Source organism: Camelus ferus, unplaced genomic scaffold (genome assembly GCF_009834535.1).
Source record: "Camelus ferus isolate YT-003-E unplaced genomic scaffold, BCGSAC_Cfer_1.0 contig1536, whole genome shotgun sequence".
NCBI lineage: Eukaryota > Metazoa > Chordata > Mammalia > Artiodactyla > Camelidae > Camelus > Camelus ferus.
In genome coordinates this window covers 1-11,700 of record NW_022587784.1, presented here as the reverse complement: position 1 = coordinate 11,700, position 11,700 = coordinate 1, and positions in this window count along the sequence as shown.

Genomic DNA, 11,700 nt, shown 5'->3' with positions numbered 1-11,700 from the left:
AATTGCATGATTATCGAATCTGAAGTTTGGAAAAAGCTGCAAAATGAGCGTAAATATTTGTAGTTGTAAGTATGCCTTTATGTTGGAAGAAAGTTCGGTAATCCACATTTTCACAACTTATTAAAGAATCTTTTTCTAATCCGTGATGCGTGTACCAAGTAGGGAACGTGGAATTTCACGGTGATTGAAACAATGTAAATTACTTCTCTATTGGGTAGAACTCGCTCCAAGAGAATTTTTCTGCAAAAACTGCTTCATGTTTGAAACTGGCTTTTGGAAAAGGCTGCAAAATCTGAGAAAATATTTCTAAGTGTCAATATTCATGGTATTGTGATGAAAGTTCGGTAATCCACATGCTAACAAATCTGGAGTGAATATTTGTCAAATCCGTCATGCATGTAGCATGTTCGGAACACGGAAATTCACGGCCAGGGAATTTATGTAAATTACATTTCTCTTGGATAAAAATCGCTCCAAGAGATTTTTCCCCAGAAAACTGCGTGATTTTAGAAACTGGCATTAGGAAACCCTGCGAACTCAGATTAATAGATTCTCTGTGTAAATATGCCTGGTATGGTGGATCAAAGTCCTGTAATCCGCATGCTGACAACTCTGTAGTGAATATTTCTCGAATCCGAGATACATGAAGCGTGTTCGGAACACAGAATATCACTGTGAGCGAATCTATGTAAAATACATCTCTCTTGGGTAGAATACGCTCCAAGAATTTTTTCTATGAAATCTGCCTCATTTTGGAAACTGGCATTTGAAAATCTCTGCAAAATCAGAGAAAATGCTTCAAAGTGTCAATATGCCTTGTATTGTGATGGAAGTTCGTAAAACCACATGCAAACAAATCTGTGGTGAATATTTGTAGAAAGCGTTATGCATGTAGCGTGATCGTATCACAGAAATTCCTGGCGATGGAATCTATGTAAATTACACGTCTACTGGTTAGAACTCGCTCCAAAAATTTTTTCCTGAGAAAACGGCCTGATTTTCGAAACTGACATAAGGAAAAAGCTGCAAATTCACATTTAATGTTTCTAGGTGTAAATATGACATGTATGGTGGATGAAAGTTCTGTAATTTACATGTTGACAACTCATTCGAGAAAGTTTGTTGAAACCTTGATGCATGTAGCGTGTTCAGGAAATTGGAATGTCACTGTGAGGGAATCTATGTAAATTATATTTCTATTGGGAAGTACTCGCTCCACGAGAATTTTTCTGCGAATCTGCCTCATTTTCAAAACTGGCATGAGGAAAGACATTCAAAATATTAGAAAATGCTTCAAAGTGTCAATATGGTTTTATGGAGGATGAAATTTCGTTTATCCTTATGCTAACAAGTCTGTAGTGAATATTTGTCGAATCCGTGATGCATGTAGCTTTTTCGGAACACGGAATTTCACGATGACGGGTTCTATGTAAATTGCATGTCTATTGGGTAGAACACGCTAAAAGAGGATTTTTCTGCAGAAAATGCATGATTTTAAAAACTGACATTAGGGGAAATCTACTAAATCAGAATAAAACCTTCTATGTATAAATATACTTTGTAAGGTGGATGAAAGTTCTGTAATACACATGTACACAACTCATTAAAAATGTTTCTCAAAACCATGATGAATGTAGTGTGTTTGGAACACGGAATGTCACGGTGAGTGAAACTATGTAAATTACATATCTTTTGGGTACAACTCGCTCCAAGAGCATTTTTCTGCCAAATCTGCCTCATTTTCAAAACTGGGGTTAAAACTAACCTGTGAAATCTGAGAAAATCCTTCAAAGTTTCAGTAAGCCTTGTATGGTGGATGAAAGTGCTGAAATCCACTTGTTAACAACTCTGTAGTGAATATTTGTCGAATCCGAGATGCATGTAGCGTGTTCAGAACACGGAATTTCACGGTGAGCGAATCCATGTAAATTACATGTCTATTGGTTAGAACCAGCTCCAAGAGGTTTTTTGCCGTGAAATCTGCCTCATTTTCGAAACTGGCGTTTGGAAAGCTCTGTGAAATCAGAGAAAATGCTTCTAGGCATGAATATGCTTTTTATTGTGATGAAAATCCTGTAATCCACATGCAAACAACCATGTAGTGTAATTTTCTCGAATAGTTTATGCATGTAGTGTGTTCAAGACACGTAATTTCACAGTGGTGGAATTTATGTAATTTACATATCTATTGGGTAGAACACTCTCCAACATTTTTTTCCTTTGAAAACTGCGTGATTTTCGAAACTGCTATTAGGAAAATGCTGCGAACTAAGAGTAAATGTTTCTAGGTGTAAATATGCCTTGTATGGTGGATGAAAGTTCTGTAATACACATGTACACAACTCATTAAAAATGATTCTCAAACACATGATGTATGTAGTGTGTTTGGAACACGGAATGTCACGTTGAGGGAAACTATGTAAATTACATATCTATAGGTTAGAACCCAATCCAGGAGCATTTTACTGAAAAATCAGCCTCAGCTTTGAAACTGGAGTTATGAAAATGCTGCAAAATCTTAGTAAATGCTTTAAGGTGACAATATATCTTCAATGGTTTATTAAAGTTTTATAATCCGCTAGCTAACAACTCAGCAGTGAATTTTTGTTGAATACGTGGTGCATGTACCGTTTTCAGAACACGGAATGTTATGGTGACGGTATTTACAAAATGAGATTTCTATGGGATAGATCATGCACCAAGAGAATTTATCTGCGAAAACTCCCTGATTTCCATATCTGACGTTAGGATAAAGCTGCGAAATCTAAGTAAATGTTTCTAGGTGTAAATATGCCTTGCATTGTGGTTGAAAAATCTGTAATCCACATGCTCACGGTCATTAAATCATGTTTGTCGAAGCCGTGATGAATGTAACGTTTTCGGAACACGGAATATATCGGCGAGTGAAACTCTGAAAATAACAACTCTACTGGATAGAACTCGCTTGAATTGGATTTTTCTGCGAAAATTTCATGATTTTCGAAACTGGATGTTAGGAAAAACCTGCGAAATCAGAATAACAACTTCTAGGTTTAAATATGCCTTGTATGGTGGATGAAAGTTCGGTAATACACATGCTCACACTCATTATATAATGTTTGTTGAATTCGTGATGCATGTAACGTGTTCGGAATACGGAATGTCATAGTGAATGAAACAATGTAAGTTACATGTCTATTGGGTAGAACTCGCTTGAAGAGGAATTTTCTGTGAAATGTGCCTCATTTTCATAACTGCCATTGGGGGAACCCTGTGAAATCTGAGAAAATGCTTCTAAGTGTCAATATGCCTTGAATGGTGAATGAAAGTCCAGTAATCCACATGTTAACAGCAGTCTAGTGATTATTTTTCAAACCATGATTCATGGAGCGCTTTTGGAAAATGGAATTTCACGGTAATGAAACGATGTAAATTACAATTCTATTGGGTAGAACTGGCTAGAATAGAATTTTTCTGCGAAAATTGCATGATTATCGAATCTGAAGTTTGGAAAAAGCTGCAAAATGAGCGTAAGTATTTGTAGTTGTAAATATGCCTTTATGTTGGAAGAAAGTTCGGTAATCCACATTTTCACAACTTATTAAAGAATCTTTTTCTAATCCGTGATGTGTGTACCAAGTAGGGAACGTGGAATTTCACGGTGATTGAAACAATGTAAATTACTTCTCTATTGGGTAGAACTCGTTCCAAGAGAATTTTTCTGCGAAAACTGCTTCATTTTTGAAACTGGCTTTTGGAAAAGGCTGCAAAATCTGAGAATATATTTCTAAGTGTCAATATTCATGGTTTTGTGATGAAAGTTCGCTAATCCACCTGCAAACAAATCTGTGGTGAATATTTGTAGAAAGCGTTATGCATGTAGCGTGATCGTATCACAGAAATTCCTGGCGATGGAATCTATGTAAATTACACATATACTGGTTAGAACTCGCTCCAAATTTTTTTCCTGAGAAAACGGCCTGATTTTTGAAACTGACATAAGGAAAAAGCTGCAAATTCACATTTAATGTTTCTAGGTGTAAATATGACATGTATGGTGGATGAAAGTTCTGTAATTTACATGTTCACAACTCATTCGTTAAAGTCTGTGGAAACCTTGATGCATGTAGCGTGTTCGGAAATTGGAATGTCACTGAGTGAAACTATGTAAATTATATTTCTATTGGGAAGTACTCGCTCCACGAGAATGTTTCTGCGAATCTGTCTCATTTTCAAAACTGTCATGAGGAAAGACATTCAAAATATTAGAAAATGCTTCAAAGTGTCAATATGGTTTTATGGAGGATGAAATTTCGTTTATCCTTATGCTAACAAGTCTGTAGTGAATATTTGTCGAATCCGTGATGCATGTAGCTTTTTCGGAACACGGAATTTCACGATGACGCGTTCTATGTAAATTGCATATCTATTGGGTAGAACACGCTAAAAGAGGATTTTTCTGCAGAAAATGCATGATTTTAAAAACTGACATTAGGGGAAATCTACTAAATCAGAATAAAACCTTCTATGTAAAAATATACTTTGTAAGGTGGATGAAAGTTCTGTAATACACATGTACACAACTCATTAAAAATGTTTCTCAAAACCATGATGAATGTAGTGTGTTTGGAACACGGAATGTCACGCTGAGTGAAACTATGTAAATTACATATCTTTTGGGTACAACTCGCTCCAAGAGCATTTTTCTGCCAAATCTGTCTCATTTTCAAAACTGGGGTTAAAGCTAATCTTTGAAATCTGAGAAAATCCTTCAAAGTTTCAGTAAGTCTTGTATGGTGGATGAAAGTGCTGTAATCCACTTGTTAACAACTCTGTAGTGAATATTTGTCGAATCCGAGATGCATGTAGCGTGTTCACAACACGGAATTTCACGGTGAGCGAATCCATGTAAATTACATGTCTATTGGTTAGAACCAGCTCCAAGAGGTTTTTTGCCGTGAAATCTGCCTCATTTTCGAAACTGGCGTTTGGAAAGCTCTGTGAAATCAGAGAAAATGCTTCTAGGCCTGAATATGCTTTTTATTGTGATGAAAATCCTGTAATCCACATGCAAACAACCAGGTTGTGTAATATTCTCGAATAGTTTATGCATGTAGTATGTTCAAGACACGTAATTTCACAGTGGTGGAATTTATGTAATTTACATATCTATTGGGTAGAACACTCTCCAACATTTTTTTCCTTTGAAAACTGCGTGATTTTCGAAACTGCTATTAGGAAAATGCTGTGAACTAAGAGTAAATGTTTCTAGGTGTAAATATGCCTTGTATGGTGGATGAAAGTTCTGTAATACACATGTACACAACTCATTAAAAATGATTCTCAAACACATGATGTATGTAGTGTGTTTGGAACACGGAATGTCACGTTGAGGGAAACTATGTAAATTACATATCTATAGGTTAGAATCCAATCCAGGAGCATTTTACTGAAAAATCAGCCTCAGCTTTGAAACTGGAGTTATGAAAATGCTGCAAAATCTTAGTAAATGCTTTAAGGTGACATTATATCTTCAATGGTTTATTAAAGATTTATAATCCGCTAGCTAACAACTCAGCAGTGAATTTTTGTTGAATACGTGGTGCATGTACCGTTTTCAGAACACGGAATGTTATGGTGACGGTATTTACAAAATGAGATTTCTATGGGCTAGGTCATGCACCAAGAGAATTTATCTGCAAATACTCCCTGATTTCCATAACTGACGTAACGTTAATTCTGCGAAATCTAAGTAAATGTTTCTAGGTGTAAATATGCCTTGCACTGTGGTTGAAAAATCTGTAATCCACATGCTCACGGTCATTAAATCATGTTTGTCGAAGCCGTGATGAATGTAACGTTTTCGGAACACGGAATGTATCGGCGAGTGAAACTCGGAAAATAACAACTCTACTGGATAGAATTCGCTTGAATTGAATTTTTCTGCGAAAATTTCATGATTTTCGAAACTGGATGTTAGGAAAAACCTGCGAAATCAGAATAACAACTTCTAGGTTTAAATATGCCTTGTATGGTGGACGAAAGTTCGGTAATCCACATGCTCACACTCATTATGTAATGTTTGTTGAAATCGTGATGCATGTAACGTGTTCAGAATACGGAATGTCATAGTGAATGAAACAATGTAAGTTACATGTCTATTGGGTAGAACTCGCTTGAAGAGAATTTTTCTGCAAAATGTGCCTCATTTTCAAAACTGCCATTAGGAGAACACTGTGAAATCTGAGAAAATGCTTCTAAGTGTCAATATGCCTTGAATGGTGAATGAAAGTCCAGTAATCCACATGTTAATAGCAGTCTAGTGATTATTTTTCAAACCGTGATTCATGTAGCGCTTTTGGAAAATGGAATTTCACAGTAATGAAACGATGTAAATTACAATTCTATTGGGTAGAACTGGCTAGAATAGAATTTTTCTGCGAAAATTGCATGATTATCGAATCTGAAGTTTGGAAAAAGCTGCAAAATGAGCGTAAATATTTGTAGTTGTAAATATCCCTTTATGATGGAAAAAAGATCGGTAATCCATATTTTCACAACATATTAAATAATCTTTTTCTAATCCGTGATGCATGGACCGTGTTCGGAACATGGAATTTCACGGTGATTGAAACAATGTAAATTACTTCTCTATTGGGTAGAACTCGCTCCAAGAGAATTTTTCTGCGAAAACTGCTTCATTTATGAAACTGGCTGTTGGAAAAGGCTGCAAAATCTGAGAAAATATTTCTAAGTGTCAATATTCATGGTACTGTGAAGAAAGTTCGGTTATCCACATGGTAACAAATCTGGAGTGAATATTTGTCAAATCCATCATGCATGTAGCATGTTCGGAACACGGAATTTCATGGCCAGGGATCTTATGTAAATTACATTTCTCTTCGTTAGAAATCACTCCAAGAGATTTTTCCTGAGAAATCTGCCTGATTTTCGAATCTTGCGTTACGAAAAACCTGCAAACTCAGATTAATATATTCTCGGTGTAAATATGCCTTTTATGGTGGATGAAAATCGGTAATCCGCATGCTTACAACTCTGTAGTGAATATTTGTCGAATCCGAGATACATGAAGTGTGTTTGGAACACAGAATATCACGGTGAGCGAATCTATGTAAAATACATGTCTCTTGGATAGAACTCGCTCCCAGAGATTTTTTCTGCGAAATCTGCCTCATTTTCGAAACTGGCGTTTGAAAATCTCTGCAAAAGCAGAGAAAATGCTTCATAGTGTCAATATGCCTTGTACTGTGATGGAAGTTCGTAAAACCACATGCAAATAATCTGTGGTGAATATTGTAGAAAGCGTTATGCATGTAGCGTGATCGTATCATGGAAATTCTGGCGATGGAATCTATGTAAACTACACGACTATAGGGTAGAACTCGCTCCAAAAATTTTTTCTTGAGGAAACGGCCTGATTTTCGAACCTGGCATTAGGTAAATGCTGCAAATTCAGAGTTAATGTTCTAGGTGTATATATGCCATGTATGGTGGATGAAAGTTCTGTAATCTACATGCTCACAACTCTTTTGAGAAAGTTTGTTGAAACCTTGATGCATGTAGCGTGTTCGGAAATTGGAATGTCACTGTGAGGGAAACTAAGTAAATTAAATTTCTATTGGGAATTACTCGCTCCACGAAGATTTTTCTTCGAATCTCCCTCATTTTCAAAACTGGCATTAGGAAAACTTTGAAATATGAGAAAATGCGTCAAGGTGTCAATATGGTATTAAGGTGGATGAAAGTTCGATAATCATTATGCTAAAAACTCTGTAGTGAATATTTTCGAATTCGTGATGCATGTAGCTTTTTCGGAACACGGAATTTCACGATGACGGGTTCTATGTAAATTGCATGTCTCTTGGGTAGAACTCACTCCAAGAGCATTTTTTCTGCGAAAACTGCATGATTTTAAAAACTGACATTAGGAGAAATCTACTAAATCAGAATAAAACTTTCTATGTATCAATATGCATTGTAATGTGGATGAAAGTTCGGTAATACAAATGTTCACAACTCATTAAAAATGTTTGTTGAATCCGAAATGCGTGTAACGAGTTCAGAACACGGAATGTCACGGTGAGTGAAACTAGGTAAATTACATATCTTTTGGGTAAAACTCGCTCCAAGAGCATTTTTTCTGCCAAATCTGCCTCATTTTCAAAACTGGCGTTAAACTAACCTGTGAAATCTGAGAAATTCTTCAAAGTGTCAGTAATCCTTGTATGGTGGATGAAAGTGCTGTAATCCACTTGCTAACATCTCTGTAGTGAATATTTTTTCGAATCTGTGATGCATGTAACGTGTGTGGAACACGGAATTTCACGGTGAGGGAATCCATGTAAATTACATGTCTATTGGTTAGAACCCGCTCCAAGAGTTTTTTGCCGTTAAATCTGTCTCATTTTGGAAACTGGCGTTGAAAGATCAGTGAAATCAGAGAAAATGCTTCTAAGCATCAATATGCCTTGTATTGTGATGAAAGTCCTGTAATCCACAATGCAAATAAACCGGTTGTTTATATTTGTCGAGAATTTCTGCATGTAGCGTGTTCAAAACACGTAATTACACAGTGGGGGAATTTATGTTATGTACATATCTATTGGGTAGATCACTCTCCAACAGGTTTTTCCTTTGAAAACTGCCTGATTTTCGAAACTACTATTAGGAAATAGCTGCAAACCAAGTGCAAATACTTCTAGGTTTAAATATGCCTTGTATGGCGGATGAAAGTTTGCTAATCCGCATGCTAACAACTCTGTAGTGAATATTTGTCAAATCCGAGATACATGAAGTGTGGTTTGGAACACAGAATATCACGATGAGCGAATCTATGTAAAATACATGTCTCTTGGGTAGAAACTCGCTCCCAGAGATTTTTCTGCGAAATCTGCCTCATTTTCGAAACTGGCGTTGTGAAAATCTCTGCAAAAGCAGAGAAAATGCTTCATAGTGTCAATATGTCTTGTATTGGTGATGGAAGTTTCGTAAAACCAACAATGCAAATAAATCTGTGGTGAATATTTGTAGAAAGCGTTATGCATGTAGCGTGATCGTAACATGGAAATTCTGGCAATGGATCTATGTAAACTACACGTCTATAGGGTAGAACTCACTCCAAAAAATTATTCTTGAGAAAACGGCCTGAATTTCAAAAACTGGCATTAGGTAAAAGCTGCAAATTCATAGTTAATGTTTCTAGGTGTAAATATGCCATGTATGGTGGATGAAAGTTCTGTAACCTACATGCTCAAACTCTTTTGAGAAAGTTTGTTGAAACCTTGATGCATGTAGAGTGTTCGGAAATTGGAATGTCACTGTGAGGGAAAACTAATAAATTAAATTTCTATTGGGAAGTACTCGCTCCAGGAGAATTTTTCTGCTGCGAAAACTGCTTCATTTATGAAACTGGCTTTTGGAAAAGGCTGCAAAATCTGAGAAATATTCTAAGTGTCAATATTCATGGTATTGTGATGAAAGTTTGGTAATCCACATGCTAACAAATCTGGAGTGAATATTTGTCAAATCCGTCATGCATGTAGCATGTACGGAACACGGAATTCACGGCCAGGGATTTATGTAAATTCATTTCTCTTGGATAAAAATCGCTCCAGAGTATTTTCCCAGAAAACTGGCGTGATTTTTAGAACCTGGCGTTAGGAAAAACCCTGCGAACTCAGATTAATAGATTCTCTGTGTAAATATGCCTGGTTTGGTGGATCAAAGTTCTGTAATCCGCATGCTGACAACTCTGTAGTGAATTTTTCGAATCCGAGATACATGAAGCGTTTCGGAACACAGAATATCACTGTGAGCGAATCTATGTAAAATAAATCTCTCTTGGGTAGAACACGCTCCAAGAGTTTTTACTATGAAATCAGTCTCTTTTTCGAAACTGGCATTTGAAAATCTCTGCAAAATCAGAGAAAATGCTTCAAAGTGTCAATATGCCTTGTATTGTGATGGAAGTTCTTAAAATCACATGCAAACAAATCTGTGGTGAATATTTGTAGAAAGCGTTATGCATGGTAGCGTGATCGTATCACAGAAATTCCTGGTGAGGAATCTATGTAAATTACACGTCTACTGGTTAGAACTCGCTCCAAAAATTTTTTCCTGAGAAACGGACTGATTTTCGAAACTGACATAAGGAAACAGCTGCAAATTCTCAATTTATGTTTCTAGGTGTAAATATGACATGTATGGTGGATGAAAGTTCTGTAATTTACATGTTCACAACTCATTCGAGAAAGTTTGTTGAAACCTTCATGCATGTAGCGTGTTCAGAAATTGGAATGTCACTGGAGGGAATCTATGTAAATTATATTTCTATTGGGAAGTACTCCTCCACGAGGATGTTTCTGTGAATCTGCCTCATTTTCAAAACTGTCATAAGAAAAGACATTCAAAATATTAGAAATGCTTCAAAGTGTCAATATGGTTTTATGGAGGATGAAATTTCGTTTATCCTTATACTAACAAGGTCTGTAGTGAATATTTGTCGAATCCGTGATGCATGTAGCTTTTTTCGGACACGGAATTTCACGATGACGGGTTTCTATGTAAATTGCATGTCTATTGGGTAGAACACGCTAAAAGAGGATTTTTCTGCAGAAAATGCATGATTTAAAAACTGACATTAGGGGAAATCTACTAAATCAGAATAAAACCTTCTATGTATAAATATGCTTTGTAAGTGGATGAAAGTTCTGTAATACACATGTTACACAACTCATTAAAAATGTTTCTCAAAACCATGATGAATTGTAGTGTGTTTCGAACACGGAATGTCACGGTGAGTGAAACATGTAATTACATATCTTTCGGGTACAACTCGCTCCAAGAGCATTTTTCTGCCAAATCTGCCTCATTTTCAAAACTGGGGTAAAAGCTAACCTGTGAAATCTGAGAAAATCTTCAAAGTTTCAGTAAGCTTGTATGGTGGATGAAAGTGCTGTAAATCCACTTGTTACACACTCTGTAGTGAATATTTGTCGAATCCGAGATGCATGTAGCGTGTTCAGAACACGGAATTTCACGGTGAGCGAATCATGTAAATTACATATCTATTGGTTAGAACCAGCTCCAAGAGGTTTTTTGCCGTGAAATCTGCCTCATTTTCGAAACTGTCGTTTGGAAAGCTCTGTGAAATCAGAGAAAATGCTTCTAGGCATGAATATGCTTTTTATTGTGATGAAAATCCTGTAATCCACATGCAAACAACCATGTAGTGTAATTTTCTCGAATAGTTTATGCATGTAGTATGTTCAAGACACGTAATTTCACAGTGGTGGAATTTATGTAATTTACATATCTATTGGGTAGAACACTCTCCAACATTTTTTTCCTTTGAAAACTGCCTGATTTTCGAAACTGCTATTAGAAAATGCTGTGAACTAAGAGTAAATGTTTCTAGGTGTAAATATGCCTTGTATGGTGGATGAAAGTTCTGTAATACACATGTACACAACTCATTAAAAATGATTCTCAAACACATGATGTATGTAGTGTGTTTGGAACACGGAATGTCACGTTGAGGGAAACTATGTAAATTACATATCTATAGGTTAGAACCCAATCCAGGAGCATTTTTCTGAAAAATCAGCCTCAGCTTTGAAACTGGAGTTATGAAAATGCTGCAAAATCTTAGTAAATGCTTTAAGATGACAATATATCTTCAATGGTTTATTAAAGATTTAT